Raw genomic sequence first — 20,984 nt, 5'->3', positions numbered from 1 at the left:
CACGTATCGTCGAGAACATGTTTACATGCAGAATTTTAAATGAATTATTATTGTTCTCCATACAAAATTTACGACTATGGCTTTATTAAATTCAAAATTATGCGATAATCTAAATATTTCGTTAACGTAGGGTTAAACTTTTTTTGCGCACGTGCCAATTCGCAGAAATTAAATAATTTGTTATGATGGAAGTGGCGAGAGGAAGACGTAAGCAGTTCAATCGCACATTTGTATGTACATATATGTATATTTATAAATTCATTTATGTGGTTGTCTTTTTGCGTGAATGAAAAAATGTATAGCAGAAATGTTTTAATCAGGGACGTGAACCGGATGAAAAATTTGGTCGGTTCGGTTCAGCGGTTCGAACCGTTGTTGCACTTTTGGATTGGTTCGCCAAAGCGGTTTTTTGGTCCTTGAACCGGGGTTTCGGTTCGGTTCAACGGTTCGAAAAACCAAAAAATAACGCGCAAGTTTAAGTGTCAATTGTCAAGTGCAACAAGGCGCAAGGTTAAAGGTCAAGTGAGATGGGCTGCCTTTACATTTGATATTGTCACATGGTAAGAAAACATGGTAGGTATTGCCATGTTTAACAAAACGAAAAAAGTGGGTACATTTATCTATTGAAAAATTGGTTGAAACGAACCTTTAAACCTTTAAAGAAAGTGGTTCGGTTTTCGGTTCGGATCAAACATTTGTGGAAATTTTCGGTTCGGTTAATGGTTCAGTTAATTAATAGAAAAAAGCGGTTTTCCGATTCAAAACCGGCTCGGTTCAAAACCGGTTCACGTCCCTGGTTTTAATGAAATTTTTTAGTTACTTCATAAATTTAAGTTTACTAGTGTTCGCCCAGAGGTTGAAATTCAACCGCTAAAATTAAGGATAGTTTATGTGAGTTGAGTTGAGCAGAAATAACATTATTTGGAATGGGTTAAGTGGAGGGGAGTTTATCTTAGTACTTAGCATAACATAGCATACCATAACATAAGATTAAATAACATAACATATCGTCGGTCCCTACGAAGAGTAGCACATTTCACTATATGCGTGGAAGACTAGCACATTTCACTATTTGCGTGGAAGAGTAGCACATTTACGGTTTAAACTAAATCATAAAAGCATAATTTATATTGGAAATTCAAGTGCTTATTTTATATTTCTATAATTCTATTATAAAGTTCATGAAATTCAGACGGTATATAGCGTTTAGTTAGTCATTTGCTGGAGATCATCCACTTTTCTTTTTTTAAGGCATTTTTCCGCTTTAAGCAATTCATATTGTTTTATGTTAAAAAAACCATGTAAACCCACGCTTAAAATTTTGTAGAAATCTATAAAAAAAAATCAACTAATTTTCATTCAAATTTCAAATTTATTTACTCAGAAGTGTTACAATTTTTTTGAGTATGAAGCTTTATAGCCGATTCAATTTTAGTGCACATTGCAGGCTTCAAGAGCCTTAAAACCTTTGATTATTTTTGTCGCATTTACTACCATATAACGAATAAACACAATTTATTTTTATATGGAAGAAAACCACAACAACGGAAATTTTTAGCCACTTAAAGGGCTTTAATTCTATATAATTTTGACATTTGGATGAACATTTTTAGATTTTTTTAGTTTTCTACAAAGTTTTAAATTTGGGTTTATATGGAGTTCTTCAGGGAATGAACTTTATTTTAATGAAAATTATTAAAAATAAATAAATAAAAATAAGTGGAAAACAATATCACTTTGAAATGAGGTGCTCTTGATATGACTGCATGTACATTCGGGTGGTCCAAAAACAGTAAAGTCGGAATTGTAGCTCTCAACCCCTAGGATTGTTCTATATAGAAAAAAAGTGTACCGCTTTTTTTTTTTTTTAAATCAAAAAATATTTAGAGGTCGCTCAAAGTTTTCCGTGTATTATTGTATGCGGAAAAAACAACTTTTCGTAGAAATGGTATAGAATTCTTGAAAATCAATATTTTTCGATCGCAAAACTCTGGCTCTCTTCAGGAGACTCAATAATAATACCCAATTATTTATTTAACCATTTTTTAATACTAACGATTTTTTATTTGTTCCCCCATTGCATTTTTCTGGGTTTTTGTGGGTTTTTGGCGGACCTACAAATTATAGTTGCGATAAAAAAATGGTTAAATAAACAATTGGGTATTATTATTGGGAATCCTGCAGATGAAAAGAATTTTCCTATAGAAAAATATTAGTTGTTTTGAATTCTATACCATTTCTACCAAAAGATTTTATCCCCATATAAAATACATGGAAAACTTTGGGCGCTTTGAGCGACCGCTAAATATTTTTTGATTTCAAAATAAAAAATAGGGGTATATTTTTTTTGGTATAGAACAATCCTAAGGGGTGAGAGCATAAAAATTCCGACTTTACTTTTTCACATGCATTTTTGGACTACCCTAATGTGCAATCATGTTTCTCGTATTTATAAATAGATTCCCTGAGGAAGACGCGAATATGCGTCAAAACAAGTAGGAGGAAAATAAACGTTTATTCTATTTGTAATAAAATACCGAAAAGCTCCATACACAACATTAAACTCTCAGCTTAGTCGAGGAGAAAGAATTATAACATACATGTATGTTTGGTTTTTGTACGGCTGCTAGTACCACTTTATATGAATTCGCTACTCTTCTAAGCGAGAATCTGAAATGTGCTACTCTTCCACGCAAAAATCTGAAAAGTGCTAGTCTTCCACGCAAATAGTGAAATGTGCTCCTCTTCCACGCGAATAGTGAAATATGCTAGTCTTCCACGGAAATTTGAGATATTGGGAGCGACGATATGTAGAATAACACACCACAATATACCATCGCACATTCTTCAGTTGTATTTCCTTTTTATCCCTATCAATTTCTTCCTCTCTATATTTGCGTCTATCGCTTTTAATGTTTATTTTTATGTTTATCTTCACCTTCATGTTCATGTTCATGTTCATGTTCATGTTCATGTTCATGTTCATGTTCATGTTCATCGTCATCTTCATCTTCATCTTCATCTTCATCTTTATATCCACCTTCGTCTTCATCTTTAAGTTTTTCTTTATCCTGATATATATCTTCATTCTTTTCTTAATTTACGTGTTCACCCCCACCATTGTTATTATGTTAGATAGTTAAATTTTCCTTCCTCTTTGTCTTTATATTTAGATTTTTTTTACACTTATTCTAATCTTTGCCTTTATCCCTTTCTTCTTCTGCATATTCAACTTTACCTTCTCCCTTGCATGAATCTTAATCTTCATAAATCTGATTCCTAAACCAGAGAACGTTTATAAACGTTCTCTGGTAGAAGTTTTATGAAATTTTGCAGAATTTTCATAATTTTTACACAACGTCTGAAATTTGGATTTAAGCGCATACGCAGGTATATGGTTTTTGTGAAGTAATCAGCTATACTTTCATAAAAAATATTAAACTAAAAAAAAACTAAAGAAACATAACCAAAACTTGCAAAATATCGCGTCCCAGTTTATGTATATGTACATATTTGGTTCGCTGTATAAGGAATCGTACCCATACTACGTAAGCCACTTTTTCCAATTTTTAGCCACCCCTCCCCCTCGGTGACCACGCGTAGTATATTCCAAGTTTTCACGTAGTAATTCATAAATATGATTTTGAATAATTTCTTGCTTACAAAAAGTAAAAAAAAAAATTTATTGGGCTTATATGTATGTATTTGTCTTTATTAATACGCTTGCTGCGTGACGGCATACCTCTAATTACAAGTGGAAAAAATATTATTAAGATAAAACTTATGTTGAAATATATCGTAAACAGAACTTAATTTATAGAAACAGAAGTCCTGCGAGTTTAAAAAGCGCCAAACACTGCGCTCCATATTTGAATGTATCTCGAAAAAACGCCAGATTTCCTTAGAGTCTTTGACTACGTGATAAAAACCTAAGCCCCCGCCCCGCACTGTGACGGTATTTTGAAAATCCCCCTCCCGCCCCAGAACGGGTCACGTAGTATGGGTCTGTTCCCTAAGGTGTTTCTACTAAATATCATTTGAAACTCATAAAAATTATAAACGTAGCGAAAAAGATCAACTGCGGGCAAAATTTGTTTATGTACATATATATGTACAAACGTATGTATACAAAAAATTTTACTCATTTATTAATGTGCATAATTAAGCAAAAAAATTAAAAACATGAAAAAAAACAAATTTAAAACGAAAATTTGGCAGGTTTTCGTTTTTTATAAGCCTGCAACTTCTTTAAACACACGTGTTGCCAGATTTTGCTGGCAAAACACATATCTGTTGCTAAACATTTATTTCTGTGTTTCTACTCTGGAATTTAACAGAATCATTGCGTTCCAAACGCCTCTGTTAAATTCCTTACTAGAAACATTTCAGAATTCCATACTACAATGATTTCCACTGAGTCGTTTGCACCTTCTCGTTCGTAAATGTTCTCTGATATTGCTCGGTAGAGCTAGAGCCAGTGTTGCCAATTTGCGGGATTTCGCCCTTTTTTCGGGATTTTATGACTAAAAAGGGTGAATGGGATTTTTTGTCGAAAAACGGGATTTTTTGCATACCATACCAAGCAATAAAATTTAGTAAGTAATTGATAAATAAGAAACAGTTCATATTATCAATCCTATTAGTGGAACTTCATTCACTTGAAATTAATTTTAATAGCAAATTTTTGAATATTTTGAAAATTTAAAAAAAAATTTATAATCAATAATTCTATTCAAATGTCTTGAGTTTCTAGATTCTGAAGTTGTTTTAAACTAATGTAAAGCAAGTCTTTAGAGAGCATAGCGGTATACAGATATGGATCAGTTTGATTGAAACAATGAATGGAAAAGTACTTTTAGTGCTTTTATTATCAAAGAAAGTAAAATTAGCGATGTATAATCGTTTGGGAGGTAGTCGTTAACAAAAGGGGAATGGAGATTTCTTTTATCGAAATTTTATGGAAGATATAGTTTTGTAGTATTGTTCTATAATTTTAATGCTAACTGCCAACGATTTTTTTCATTGCTTACTGAGTTCAAAACGAAAAAGATAATCAGAATAAGCGAATAAGTTAAATGCAATATGTGTAGTAAAATCTACCTAATTTACTTAATAAACAATCATCGCAATTCCTGGGGTTTTTGACGGACCTATAAAATATAGTTACTATGAAAAAATGGCTAAATAAACAATTGGGTATTATTATTGGGAATCTCCTGAAAGAAACAGAGCCGAAAAATATTGATTTTACCGACCGACGAGAGCCCGATATAGCGCAATGTTTTTGTGTGGTTTTTGTACTGTTATAGGGCCCAGCAGCGTGTAGAAGGAAATTCCGGGTTATATTTCCCTTATAAGAGTTACCAGATCAAACTTATAAATATATACATATAAAAATTTTAAGACTTTAAATAACAAGAAAAAAATTATTTGCCTTTAAACTTTATTCATAGTTTTCAAAAATTCATTTCCTCCAGAAAAAAGTATCAAAATGAGGCATTTGTGAATAAAAAGTATCAAAGTATTTAATCTTAAAATTTAGAAAAAATTATATAATTGTATCAAAACGGCAACGCTGTAGACAATCCTCACGAAATGAGAAATTTTTTAAATATTTTTTGAACTATAAGAGACCCCACTATAGAAAAAATTGGTGTTTTTAGATAAAAGTGATCCAGGTATTATATGAAATATTTATTTTAAAAATTTAATCGTTATTAATTTTTTACAAATATAAATTAAAAGGTAGTATTTTAATTACACATTTGCAAATATTTCAACCTTTGAAATAAAATAAATACGATTAGTGGAACCAAAGATATTGAATTTAGAATGTGGCAAAGTTCGGTAAATCATAGTGAATCATTGTAAATCGTCCAAATTCAAAACTTTCATAACTTTGAAAAACAAAATTTCGGCTGCATCCTGATATATGTAAGTGTGTATTTACTTATTTCATGCATACATTTTATAAAAAAGTTTTAGCCGAATCTAAGTAATGAAGTAAAAAAACAATTTGTAAAATAATGGCCCATATTTGTGGTGTCAGATATAAAAATGATAATACCACTTTTAAGGAGCTTCATATTCGTATGTTTGATGAACCTATTCATGGCACTCCATAAACATGTATTACATTGTTAATGCTTTTGCTACATCTATTATATGTCTAATATCATCTTAATAAGCGTAGATTTATTTTAAATAGTTTGGCTTTGAAAACAAATCTAAGGAAGATCGACAGATAGTTGACATTTTTATTACCGATTATACATATTTATATGTAATTTACACATCAAAAATTAATAAGTATATATGTATATAACGTCACTAGACACGAATAAAGGCGCGCTAGTGTTTCGAAAAAAGACGCATACAAAAATTTTGCGAAAAAAGGCGCTTAAGAAAAACTTCGGCGAAGAAAGGCGCGTAATCATAGATTTATACTTGGCGAAGGACTGCCACTTCAGCACTATTCCCCAAAAACTGTTAACGGAATGTACATACTATTACACCCGCAAATATAGTAGACCGCGAAAATAAGTTTACGGGTCCTTCTTCGCCGTCAACTATGCTAAGAGTCTTTCTTCGCTGAAGTTTTTTTACATACTCCTTCATAAATAAGTAACTGTTGTTAGAATTATAATTAAATATTTTAAATATTTATGTATATGTTGTACAATTCTAATTTTTAAGGCGAAATGTCATAGCGTCGCCTGGGTAAAAGATTGTCGTAAGCGCAATTTTGACGATTTTTAGTTCTAGATGCATTATATATTTTGAAATAAGGTCTTTCGATTGGTGTTATCAGTTTTTAGATATCTCCTCTAGTTTCCGAGATGTTTACTACAATTTTTTCGATAATTTAGTAAAAATTTAGTCAGTTGTGCAGTGATATTAAACTAATCAATATCTTAAAAATGGCGTTCTCCGTTCTTGAATATCTCCTTTGGTTTCCGAGATATTGCGTAAAAAAAGTCGTTAATTTAGTAGAAATTTTGATCACATTTTGTCGTATTTCACACAAAGTGGCTGCCAAATTGTGTACAGATGGACGCTTACGACAAAATTTTACGAAAGAAAATCCTTCATAAACTCAAAACTAATTAACAATAAACATTAAAAATTAAATAATTTGATACTTTTGTGAACTAGTAACATTTTCATAGACTTTGGAGAAAATCTATCTTTGCGTTTATGAGAAATTGCATCCAAAACTTCAATCGCGATTTCCCACAACCTGCCGAAATTAACATACGATAATCTCTTACCCATGCGACGATAGTTAATATTATTGCGGAAATTCTTTTGGCTCAAATTGCTATATTTATTTATTTTATATATGTACTTATGTACTAGGTAAGTATGTACATATAAGTATAGTATGAATTGATTTGATTTTACATTTTCTTTGGTTTATACTAAATAATAAGCATTTTTGCTAAAGATACACTTTTTGAATTCCTTCATATTTTTTCTTACCCATTGCCTTTAATTTAGAATCGAACACGAAAAGAGAAAGGGTCAATCAAAAGGCAAAATTTTTTGGCAGAAACGAAATCACCATACATGTTCTATGAAAGCGTTTATTTTCATATAATCAAAAAATAACGAAATAGGTATGCATGCTGTGTTACCTTATGGTGATTTCATTTCTTCCAAAATATATTGCCCTTCCACGGTGCAAAATTTGTTTGATGTTACACTCAACCCTGTAAAAGGGCATGTCTGGCTCACGCATTTCAAAATATTGTCGACAACGATTGCAACGATCTACCCTGTGCCTTCTTTGCCTTACACGATTTGCTTCACTTGAAGTTTGAGTAAATTAGCGTCCTTAAACTTCGAAATATTGAAGTTTCAAGCATTTCTGAAATTTACCGTTATATGAAAAGCGGCCGTAATTTTAATCCGATTTCAATAAGTTTCAACGTTTTGTTTTTATGTGGCAAGCACAATAACCATACCGAGTTTGGTACAAATTGGTAGAACAGTTACCGAGATACATTTATGTGATCATAAGTGGGCGTTGCCACGCCCATTTTCCAAAATTTTGCCAAAAACGTATTTCCTGGTAGAGAATTGTTGCAAGCATCAATTTTGAATAAATTAGATTTAATATTTACTGATTTATCGAAGATTTTTTATTTCTCTAAATTTCCGTTATATGGGATGTGGGCTGGGTTATTGGCCGATTTATGGGATGTGGGCTGGGTGATTGTCCGATTTTTTTTTGGTATGCTGTGCCAAGACCAACAACTGTGCCAAGTTTGGAAGAAATTGGTGCAGCGGTTACCAAGATATACAAAGATATACACATGTAACATGGCTACGCCCATTTTCCAAAAATTTTTAATGTTCTTATTTTTCGTCTAAAAGTTATTGTAAATATCAATTTTGAGTGAATAATGTTCAGTAGTTACAAAAATATCACAGTTTTCGTATTCCTGAAAATTACCGTTATATGGGAAGTGAGCGTGGTTACAGTCCGATTTCGCCCATTTTCAATACCAACCTAACTTGGATAAATGGAAACCTACATACCAAAATTCGATGAGATATCTAAATTTTTTCTCGAGTTATCGTGTACACGGACAGACAGACGGACAGACATCGCTTAATCGATTTCTCTTTTCATTCTGAGCATTTATGTATACATTTGTCTATATCTATCTCGATTCGTTTTGGCTGTTACAAACAACCGTTATGTGAACAAAGTTAATATACCCTCGTACACAAGAGCGCTCGGGTTTAATTAATTTGGGGGGTATTTATTAGAGCAGTAGAAGCCAAATTAACCATTTTTAGAATTTTTGTCTGTCTCGAATTCAGTTTTTGCCGATGTATCGTTGCCGATATGTAGTTGCCACCTGTTTAAAAATTTCAGTTTAAGTACATTGATACGATAAAGTAAATATTGCAATATGGCTGCCAAAAGAAAGAGGCTTACAACTGAAAATATTTTTGTAGAAGGTTGTCACCTTTTTGAAAACTTTTATTTAATTTAATTGATAAAATAAATTAAATATTGCAATTTATTGAAATTTTAACGCCGAAAATATTTTTAGGGGATCTGTTTGAAAAATTTTATTTATTTAAGTTGGTAGAATAAATGAAATATGACAATATGGATATTAAACTAAAGAGGTTTAGGAAGCTCACTTTCGAAAATATGTTTGAAGCTGGTTGCCACCTATATGAAAAAATAAATTCTGTTAAATTTATAAGAAAACCTGAATGTTGCCAAGTGGGTATCAAACGAAAGTGTTTGAGAATAATAAAATTGTAACAGGCTGATATCTGTACAAAATAGAAATTAAAGAAATTAATAGGGGGTTTATTAGATCAACAGTAGCCAAATCAATAATTTTTAGAATTTTCGTCTGTCTAAACGAATGCATGGAATTAATACTACATCTACATACTGCTAGAGATCTAACTGAAAGTATAGAAGCCATTTTGTTCAGTTTATCATCAATATTTATTTCTAGGTATTTGAATGTATTAACTTTTTCCAGTGCTTTGTTGTTCATATTTAGATTTAGCACCACACTGTTCTCAAAATCTCGCCTTGATATAACCAGAAACTTACTTTTATTAACATTCAATTTTAGTCTGATCAATCATAACCAATCGCACTTTTTTGGAACTTTTTGTGGAAAGTTTTTCACTAAAAAGAAACTTTGTGTTGTTGCAGCCAAAAAATTAAGAAATTTGAGACGTCATGGTTTTAAAATTTCATATAGTTTTCTATACATTTTATTTCACTAAACTACCAAATGGCTGCACGGATTTGTTTCATATTCGGAAATATATGCCAACACCTTGAAAATAAATATTCCGACAACAAATTTTCTCGGTATGTGGCGCTAAGGTCGGGACATTATCAAGATTCTTATACAAACTAAAACGTAAAAAACCAATATATCTCTAAAACCAATTACGCTGTAGAACTGAAACTTGGCAAATACCCTACACTGAAAATAACATCTGCATATATATAACGAAAACCTGCGTAAATCTTATCAAATTTTTCGTCATTTTGAGCCACGAAAGTTTGCATTGATTGTACAAAACCGTTTTCGTACATACTACGAAAATATGAGGCATCAGATCTTTAGTACATTTTACGAATGTATTCGTATTGTTTACTAAAGAATTTAGTGCTATTTACTAACGAATTTCATACTATTTCTTAGTTTTTTACGAAATTTTTGTAAAATGCACAGAAATAATTCGTATATTTACCGAAATTATTTTCGTAAAATCTGCGCTTGTTTCGTAGAATGTGCGATTCTACACACTGTAATAAACATATTACGAATTATAACACAACACTTTTATTTTGTTTTTATCGTTAATTTTAAGCGTTTTTGTTAAACAAAACGTTTTGCAAAAACGCTTAACATCAAAGAATAAAATATAATGAAAGTGTTGTGCTATAATTTTAGTCATGTTCTTTATAGTGTTAATAATAAAAGCAATCATAAGTTCTAGGAAAAAAGAAGAAGAATTTTCTGTTATTTTATCTATAATATAACTTAAGTCGAATAGGTTCTATACTACATATTTTTTTATTGCTTAGGCTTCGTTCAATAAAGTATATTGATGCAAAGTGTTAAACTATGAGACTCAACAAAACTAAATATAATAAGATATAAAATATGAAAGAATATAAAAAATACTGGTTTGACTTTCTTAAACATTATAATATTTTTATGTGGAGGCACTTGACAGATTCCCAGCTTCATCGATGTTTGTTTCCTTGACGACTATAAATTAAAGGAAAATTATGAGGCGTCTGAAAAGCAAGTTTCAGTGAAAAGTCATACTTACTTTTAATTTCATTCAGTAGTGCTCCTGGCTTAGGCTTGCCGTTGATAGGTAACTGGTGAAATTGCCTATTTATAAAATTCCACATTGCAGTGCAAGGCGCAGCGTAGGCGATGTTAAAAACATTGTATGCTTAAAAGCATAGTATATCCACAGCTTTAATATTTAATTTTGTATTGTTTTTTTTTTATCCAGCAAATCCCTTTTTAAAACTTTTAAAATTATATTATACGTCTCCCAGCAGCCAACAAGTAATTCCGCAATGACACGCGATACATAAAAATATGATGAAATATTAAACTGCCGGTAATTGAGTATATTGTACGAAAATATTCGTATGTTGTGCGAATTTAAAAAACATGTTTCTGTATTAGTACTTTATACGAAAGTATTAACCAAATTATACGAATACAGAGATGTAGATTTCGTAAATTTTAAAATCATACGTAAATATTACGAATGCCTTCCTACAATATACAAAATTATTCGCGATTTGTTCAGTGCTTTACGAATCTGTTTCGTAAACTACACGTAAGACTTCGTAAGTTGTACTGAAAAAATGCCTTACGAAAGGCCTTTCGTTATATTTACGTATGGTTCGTAAAATCTTGTTTCGTTGTGAAAAATGTGTTCGTACTATGAACGAAAGTTTCGTACATTGTACAAAAACCAAGACTACGAAAGTTTTTCGTAGCACTTTTACGAAATTTTATTTTCAGTGTACTTATGGCGAAAACTGGTAGGCATTGGAAATAGGGGCGTGGCACCTCGCATACAAACTGAACTTCTCATATAGCTTATCTCTGGAACCGCTTACGCTAACGTCCTGAAATTCGACACAGCTACCTACACATCGTCACTACCAAGTCAAACTATGGAATGTGAAAATGGGTACTTTCGACACTTTGTTAAAGCCAGTATCCTCTGCTTCTAAGAAGACTAGAAATTCGACGATTTGCCAACTTGCGTATCATTCTAAACGCATGTGAAGGTATCGTAAATGAAGAAGAATTTTTGCACACTCGATGGTTTGACATGGTAACGACGATATGTTATCAATGGTGAAAAGTGGTAATTATTTCAAAGGCTGCATCTATATCCATTTACGTAAACGCGCAAGCATTATTCGACTGGGAACCATTTTCTCCTAAATTTCTAAATCCCATTGAACTATTGTAACTTTGTTTTTAATTTTTGGTATAAGGTAAAATTTATGTGAAAATTTTGAGGAATTTTTTTTAATTTTGCACCAAGTTTGGAGCTTTGATTTTTATGGGGTTCGTTTAAGACTTCCTATCTACATACATACCTATATGTGACCTGGTCTACGGAAAGGGGGCTTAGGTGTCAAAAAATCAATTTTCACTTTTTGGTTGATTCGGATGGAAGATGAGATGCTTTTTCACGTGGTGAAAAGCAGAAAATCCTAACTTGCTTAGAAGTGTACTAAAAATGTAGAGAAAGAAGAGTAAAATACGACAAAATATAATTTATTGGTAATGAACAAAATACATTGAATTATAAGCTATAAAGACATGATTATACACTAGAAAAACGTATTATGGGCCAAAAATAATAATGCTGAGTAGTTTATGTATTTTTCTTTGTTGTCATTTTCCTTGAGATCTTTTTACGTGTGCGAAATGCGAAGACGATAATCAACAGAAACAGTAAACGTAACTTCTTCAGTGTTACTTTTTTAAATGTTCCACACTAGCAACTTACACTATGAACTATAATAATATTCCGACCAACAACAACACTTACTGGACCAACAACAACACTTACTGGACGTCCGGCGCGGAGAACAATTAACGAGATAATGAGAAACTGACGAAACGAGTTGCTTACTTTTAACAGCTTTTTCACAGAAAACTAGTTTTCGCACGTAAGCTCCCTTTTCGTAGACCAGGTCACATATACATAAAATGATAGCCGTTTTCGTTGTTCGGACTAAACTCAAAAACCCCTTGAGTTCCGTCAAATTGTCGGAGGTTATACCTTACAAACATATAGTCCTTTCATATGCTACTAGAAAATTCGCCAGGTGATGCTGGAGTACAGTTATTTATAAAAGTCGTATTTATTAACCAATTGCGTTCAAATTTTATATGTGAGCTATGTCCATGTGTGATGAAAAATTCTTTTGATAAAAATGGACCCGCTGAGTGGCGTTGGAGTCGATTTTGAAATTCTTAAACGCATTCATTTTATGGTAAGTAATGATTTTGTAGAAAATGGACCCAATGGATGGCGCTGCAGCCGAAATATATAGAAACCCCGTGTGGTTGATCTGCTTTGGCCCTATGTTTAAGTTATACGAATTTAGTTTCAGATGGCTAAATGAGGAATGGGGTTAAGTACTTTCCATCCTGTGGGACAGCGTGGATTCTTGGCCCTCCTATAACATAAAACGCACATATGTGCTCTTTAGTTTCCTTATACATAAGGACTTTTATTGGCTTACGCAACGGACCAATGTTGTAGTTGCAAGCTCATAGAAAAAGATTACGCATGCTTGGGCGAGATCTCACAGGTGGAAATAAGACAATCGGTAAAGCTCAGGGATTGGTTTTCCTTATGGTACCACAGGGTTATTATTATTGGCCTATGTGAGGAGGATACTGCGCTTTAGTGGTTTCAACTTAAACTAAAAATTTTGACTTTACAGACTATTTTTGCTTTTAAACGCTCTATTGAATTGGCCACCGAAAAAGTTCTTATAAGGCGCAGCGAAGCCAGCGGGCATTGGCTAGTATATTAATACGCTAACGAAGTCCCATACAAATCTATTCCTCCCTACTGCTCCTATGAATTATAAAATTATTTAACAGAATGTTTATTACTCCACCAAGCAATATTATTGACCTAGACGATAAACAGGTGCTGATTGACCTAAAAAACGCCACAAGCGAAATGAAAGAGGGTATGAAAAAACTGAGGTGGTCGAATTTCTACAACGAGGCGATACTAGTGTAAAAGTAAACGCTTACGGCCATCATAGAAGATGTATGGTGATTTCGTTTCTACCAAAAAATATTGCCTTTTGATTGCCCCTTTCTCTTTCCGTGTTCGATTCTAAATTAAAGACAATGGCGCGTATTCATAGTCCAGCAACTAAGTCGAAACTAACAAAGTTGCAACTTAAATTTAAGTACCAACTTAAAATTTACCTATATTCATAGTCGCATTTCAGACTTCTACTAAGTAGTTTCGACTTAGGTTACGATATAGCAAAACGAGTGTGAAAATGTATCGATTTTTCTTTACGATATTTTGGAAAAATTACATTTTTATTAAATAATATCAAGTTTGATCATCCGTTTATGTAATTTTTATTTTCATTGCATGATTATGCAAAAGAATAAGGTATCACTTTCTTGTTAATTGTGTGAAATAGCCAGAACAACCGCAGTGATGTGAAGTCGATGTTTATTGAAAACATTCTTTGAAACATACAAATAGTAGATATCTAAATGTTATGCACAAATTTACTTTAAAAGAACTAGCGCGAAACTGACTTATTATTTGAGAATTTATCTAAATTATCCCAATTATAAAATTGTGATGTAGCTTTATTCGAATTGTAGTACGCATTTAATTTCATCTTCCGGTTAAAATGGATCGATCTTTGTCAATTTTAATTGGAGATTATTCAATATTATCAAAATAACCCTCTACCGACTTAATTTTTACATATTTCACCTGTTTTCCCTTAATTTGATAAAATACTTCTTCCTAGTTACGACTTAGTTGCAGCTGCAGCCGAAACTAAATTTTAAGTTGGTACTTAGCCAGAAAAGGCGACTATGAATAGCCTTAGTTGTGACTTAGAATAGTTTCGACTTAGTTGAGTACTAAATATGACTATGAATATGCGCCAATGGGTGAGAAAGTTGTGTGCTCGTTTCTTAAAATGTCATACTCTTGTTAGGCAAAAAAGGCTCATTCTCTGCCCTGTGAAGCTTTGTCAGGGGAGATGGTTGCCCTGAAACTTAGATGGTTGTTTAAAATGACAATATTATGAAATGGGTGAGCTAGACAAGGACAAGAAGGCAAAAACATGCCTTTTTACAAGGTTGAGTGTAACGTCCCGGTGTAGGGCAACATGTTTTGGAAGAAACGAAATCACCATAAATCATAGGCAAAAAATTAAAGCTTATGCGAGCCATAAATTCTATTAGTTTTATCAATTTTTTTTCAGGCTAGATCTAGAGTAAGTTTTGTGCTCTAACTGTAAATGTAAGACATTGTGTCTTTCAAGTAAATTTTTTTGTAGGTTTTCTATAAAAATTATTACCAATCTTTAACCAAAACCATATAAACCAAAGTTTCAAACTACATAAAAAAATTTAGAAAAATTCAACAAATCTTCATAAAAATTGTTTGGCTTCTTAATCTGAATCTTATGAACATATGTGGGCATGCAGTTTTATAGCACATAACAATGTTAGTCTAATGAAGTGAAAGTTTCATGCGTCTAAAAATCAAATCGATTTTCAATAATATTTTTTGAGTCCGCTGTTGCGGCATTTTATATAACAAGTGCAATTCATAAAAACTGGCGCTGTTTTTTTCATGTTTATATGCAATAATGTCGTTGGAATTATTGTCAATTGACATACATTAATTCACTTTTTAAGGGAATTAACCTCAATGACATTAGCACACAAGCCAAATGTCAGTTAATGTCAGTAGAATTGTGGAAATAATGTCATTGCTTTAGTTCACATCGGATTTTTTAAGATCCTGATATTAATACACAATTTAAAAATGAAATAATTTCAGAAATGACAAAAATCATGCAGCCTTTACGGTGACGTGTAATAAGGTCCCGGAAATAACATCCATGGACACTATCATCTCTCATCGTCCATAGACAATATTACTTTTTCGAAAGTGCAGGAAAATCCATAGACATTATTGCTCTTTCAAAAAAAATATTGACAAAATCCAATTTTTGGCTTTGTGCTAATGTCATTGACTTTAGTTCCTTCACAAAATTGAATTAGACATTAATTGCAATGCCATTATTATACGTCACCGAAAAAAGTGCAAAAATCCATCAGAAAATTTTATGGTAATTTTTTGAATTTTCCTAAATTTAAAAAAACAAAAAAATGTTTAATCCAATTAGCAATTGCAATGGGAAACTTTGACCGACTTTTAAATATTTTTTTGACTTAATTTATATAGTAGGCGGGGAGAGCATTAAAATTCCAAAACGAAGTCGTCTAAAAAGAGAAACAAAAACTATTCGAACAGATTCGCGTTGATGGATTTGTACACCACTTCGTATCTAATACATAGTTTATGGGACCACTGATTGCAAATTTTTTGTCAGGTTTCAAAAATTCAATATGGCGGACAAACATTTAAAAATTTATTGAATTCGCTCAAAACGTGTTACTCGGGTGTTCTTGGGGTCGCTGATTATGATTTTACAGTTCAAAATGGGGGATCCAATATGGTGGGCATAAAATTAAAGAAATAGTAGATTTTAATAAAACATAGAATTGAGGAGTTTCCATGGTAGCTGATTACGGATCTGGAAGCGGGTTTCATTAATTTTAAATGATAAGTCGAATTCAAAAAGTTAGTGGATTTTAATAGCACATAGTGTTTAAATGTTTTATAGTTACTAATTAATAATAACTAGTGAACCCGCATGGCGTTTGAACGCCCAAAACAAAATTTCAAAAACCTAAAAAATTTTCCAAATATTAGTCACCGCTATACGCGATCAAAGTGCCATATTTCATCTAAATCCGTGTAGCCGTTTTTTAGTGAAGAGAGGTCTCGCATATTTCAGGTGTTGAAGCTCTCGCTTCAAATGCTTATCAACCCACGACTTTCGTGCGCACCCTAATGAAGTCCTCTTCTTCCTATCTCCATTTTCTCCACTTACTTCATGGAAAAAAACACTCAACAATATACAGTCCACTCGTGCGCACGCGAACTTTTCACATGTGTTTTCGTTCTTTAATTTAAAAGAAATTATTGCATTTGTACGAACATCCGGATTATACTTATTATAATAAAATAAAATATTCATAAAAACTCGAAGTGCGAACAGTTTTATTTACCGAAGACATTTCAATAGCTGGTTTTTAATTTCACCCTTTACTGATAAAAAAGATCTTAAGTAAAAAAATAAAACGTTATCGCACATCTACAGGTTAAGGTCTTTAATTTGACCTCTCATTTTTGAAATTTAAAAGAACGCTGAAAATCGAATGACTATCACACAAAATACGTTCTCGTATAATGCACATACATATACCTATACTTTTTGATCGATATGTTTTTTTTTCGAAAAGGTGGCCAACCTAATTAAAGATATTTTCAAACTAAAGCTTTCATAAATCATAAATGAAATATCAAAATATCTATGTAAAACGAAGGAGTAATAAGAAATCTTTAGCTTGAACGCAAACAATATTTTTGAGGTGTTGCAAGAGGGTTACCACCTGTTTAAAAAGCTAAATTCAAATTATTTAATAAGTTAAATGAATTAATAAAATATCGGTATCAATCGAAGGGGGTTTGAAAATTGTTTACTTCTGAACCATATTCCCTCCCACATGCTTGAAAAGTCAAATTCGACTTAACTCATCAGTTAATTAGAATATGTATCGCAAAGTCCGACGAAGGAGAGTTAACAAGGATTAAGCTTGAAAATACTTTTGAAGAGGGCTGCCACCTGTTTGAAAGGTCTAATTAAATTAACGAATATAAAAATACCATAGTCAAACAAAATAATCTTAAAGAATCTTTAGTTTAAATTTTTTGAATGCTTTAAGAATACTTAAAAAGTTACATTCAAATTATTCAATAAGTTGGAATACTTTTTAAAAGATGGGTATCGATAGAAATAGGTTTGAAACGGCTTTATTTTTAACCTATATTTTGTTAATGAACTCTTTTCACCAGTATAGGGTGTTTCGAAATTTGATTAGATTAAAAACCTGCACTATGCAAGACTTACCCAGTCGGAAAAGTAGTAATGCATTGCATGCGTGATAAATAACATAATGTATTGCTTATGAGTTCTCGATTATATTACTGCTAACTATGTCATCAGCATTCTAATGAATTCAAAAAGTTCCAAAAATTTCATATTAAAACACATTCATTTCTCGATACTAGGTAATGCTAAATTGAATGCCCCACTTTCCTTAGGACATCGCCCTGGGGAAAAAATGCATTATCGAATGTGAAAAGGGTTGTTTTACTGATTATTTTTTCGTTTACTTTACATCAAATTTTCCCACTGGGTTATGTATCTTCACTCAAAAACGGCTGCACGGTCTTAGATGAAATATGACACCCGGATCTCTTATAACTCTGACTAACATTTGGAATATTATTTAAGTTTTTGAAATTCAATTTTGGACTTCTTAACGTCATGCGGGTTCACACCACCTTACAAACATACATTTTCCATAGCCGCTTAAAATTCTTCATATTGTGAAGGAGCAATTGTAAATGCTTTTCCAAGCTTTTTTGTTTTTTTTTTTTTTGTTAACGCTTCACTTCCCAGGGAAATCTCTTTCTGGCACACACTGCAAATCGCAGATGACTTTTTACCTCGCTTTTATTAGCTAGGGATGAAACTATTTAATAATGATGCGCCTAAAAGATGCAGCGATTTCCATTCTCAAGTTACGTAGCGAATTTTTAGTTTTTTAAACTATAATTTTATTCTGTTGGAAATTTTTCATGTTTCTACAAAATCACAGCAAAAAGCAATTGCATCACTCATATGCATTTTTATACCCGAGCGCACTTGTGCACAAGGGTGTTATGACTTTGTTCACATAATGGTTGTTTATAATAGGCAAAACGAATCGAGATAGATATAGACAAATGTATACATAAATGATCAGAATGAAAAGAGATTAAGCGGTGACTGTCTGTCCGTCCGTCCGTCTGTGCAAACGATAACCGGTGTTGCCGCGCCGTCTCAAGAAAATGTATCACTGACCAAGCCAAAAATGTATCCAAATGTATCCAATTTCCTTTTTTACATATACATCTCATAATTTGTAAGAAAACCAAACATTTTCATGAAAAAGACATAATTTAACCCATCCTAAGGACTTGGAATGCATGTGCATAAAATCAAACATTTGTAATTTCAATTTATAAAGTACATTTTTTGTGCATAAGTATTGTGCAAAGTAAATATAATAAATAGCAAGTACACTCTAAAAAGAGCATGTAAAACTACTACTGAAAAGTATCTATTTTTCAACAAGAATCTCTATAAATATAGGTATAGGATGTTCAGTATTTGATTTTGAACTTGAGATCTTTAAAATATGCACATAAATACACATATATAGAATGTTTAAAATTGCAAAAATTTTCAAACTACAAATAGATTTCCTACTAATAATAAACATTACTTTATTTTAAACATTTTATGTGTAAAAGTAAAGAGGCAATGATTAATTTTATTACACGGCGTGCAAATTTGCACACATTAAAAGAGGAATCTGGTTACCTCTCTCAATATGCGCAAATAAACAAAATTTTTTCAGTAAAATTCATAAAAGTTTCCTTAAATAAATTAAATTTAGTTTTCTAAACAACATTGAAATCTTCTTTCTTTTTAAATTAACAAATGATAATATGTGATATGAAAGAGATTACTACAGAAAGAGTATAATTTATTTTATATATATCGCCGTTTAAAGTACAAAACCGCGTATCGTCAATCTGCATAACCGCGTAACTGACGTTTGCTGCCAAAAATTGGATTTGCTCACACAAGCTCTTGGCTCAATCCTTATCCATTCGTCCTGAAATATACTAGCCAGAAGTGCGATTGCTTTATAAAAAAAGAACCATTTTGAAAAATAAGTGTTTTTACTCTCTAGAAAATAATTTATGCAACGTCACATACGAGGTTTTGCATTATCTTGATACGCAGTTTTGCATTTTGTTGATACGCGGTTTTGTACTTTAAACGACGATATGATTATTAAGATCTTGCTTAAAGCATCCTTTTAAGCTAATTAAAGCAATTGCGCTTATACCTATTTTGGTGAGATCTCTTCATACATATGTTCATTGCTATGTTCACAAAAAATAAAATGCTTTAATTTCACGCCTAAGTAGCGATTCTTTATACGTTTACAAAACGTAAAACGTAACCATCTTTAATGAAAATCGATTTTTGAACGAAAAAAACTTTATAGGAAATATAAAATTTTGGCCTATTTAAAAAAGTATCCACATTTATACTGACCGGAAAAAATAAGTATCCCGCGAAAATTCGTCTAAAAATGTATCCAATTGGATCTATTTAGATCCAAACGGCATCCCTGACGATAACTCGAGTAAAAATTGAGAATTTGAGATATCTTAACGATACTTGGTACCTGCACTCCTTTCGGGCGTAGGACGGATGTATTGAAAATGGGCAAAATCTGTCCCATATAAAGGTAATTTTCAGAAATACGAAAAGAGCGATATTTTAGCAACTACTAAAGATTATTCACGCAAAATTGATATTTACAATAATTTTCAGACGAAAAATAAGAATATTATAAATTTTTTGAAAATGGGCGTAGCCGCTCCCACTTATGGTTACGTGTGTATATCTTGGTAACCGCTGCACCAATTTCTTCCAAACTTAGCATAGTTCTTAGCCTTGCTTCAGCATACCAAATGGCCGAAAATTTTTAAAATCGGACAATAACCACGCCCACATCCCATATAATGGCAATTTAGAGAAATACGAATACCAGGCGAATCTTCGATACGACACTAATATACATATACATACATGCGTCGCATAGAACAGTATGTAGCGAATGAAAACATACAAAGTATGTATGTTCGAATTTTTTTTTATATAGAGACAAATACGGAACACCGTCAACAAAAAAAATTGCAAAGAACCAAAGTTAAGTTTAAGCCATTTATGGACCTTTATGCCGATCTTGCCGAAGCATAGTTCAGTTTTCGTGTTAAGAAAAAGAAACTTCCTACTTTGGTCTATTAACTCGTGATAAACTAACTTTGAGGCGAGCTATGGGTTTTCTAGGGCTGTTTGACTTTTTGGGGTGAAATTGCCAAATTGACTTCACTATTATTCATTTCATTTGTAACTTGTGACATGTTTCACTCCCGTTGGTGCC

The sequence above is a fragment of the Rhagoletis pomonella genome, unplaced genomic scaffold, assembly GCF_013731165.1.
Source record: "Rhagoletis pomonella isolate Grant_MI unplaced genomic scaffold, Rhpom_1.0 Rhpom_scaffold_00007, whole genome shotgun sequence".
NCBI classification, from domain to species: domain Eukaryota; kingdom Metazoa; phylum Arthropoda; class Insecta; order Diptera; family Tephritidae; genus Rhagoletis; species Rhagoletis pomonella.
The sequence above is the reverse complement of the archived record's forward strand: the minus strand, read 5'-3'. Positions refer to the sequence as shown.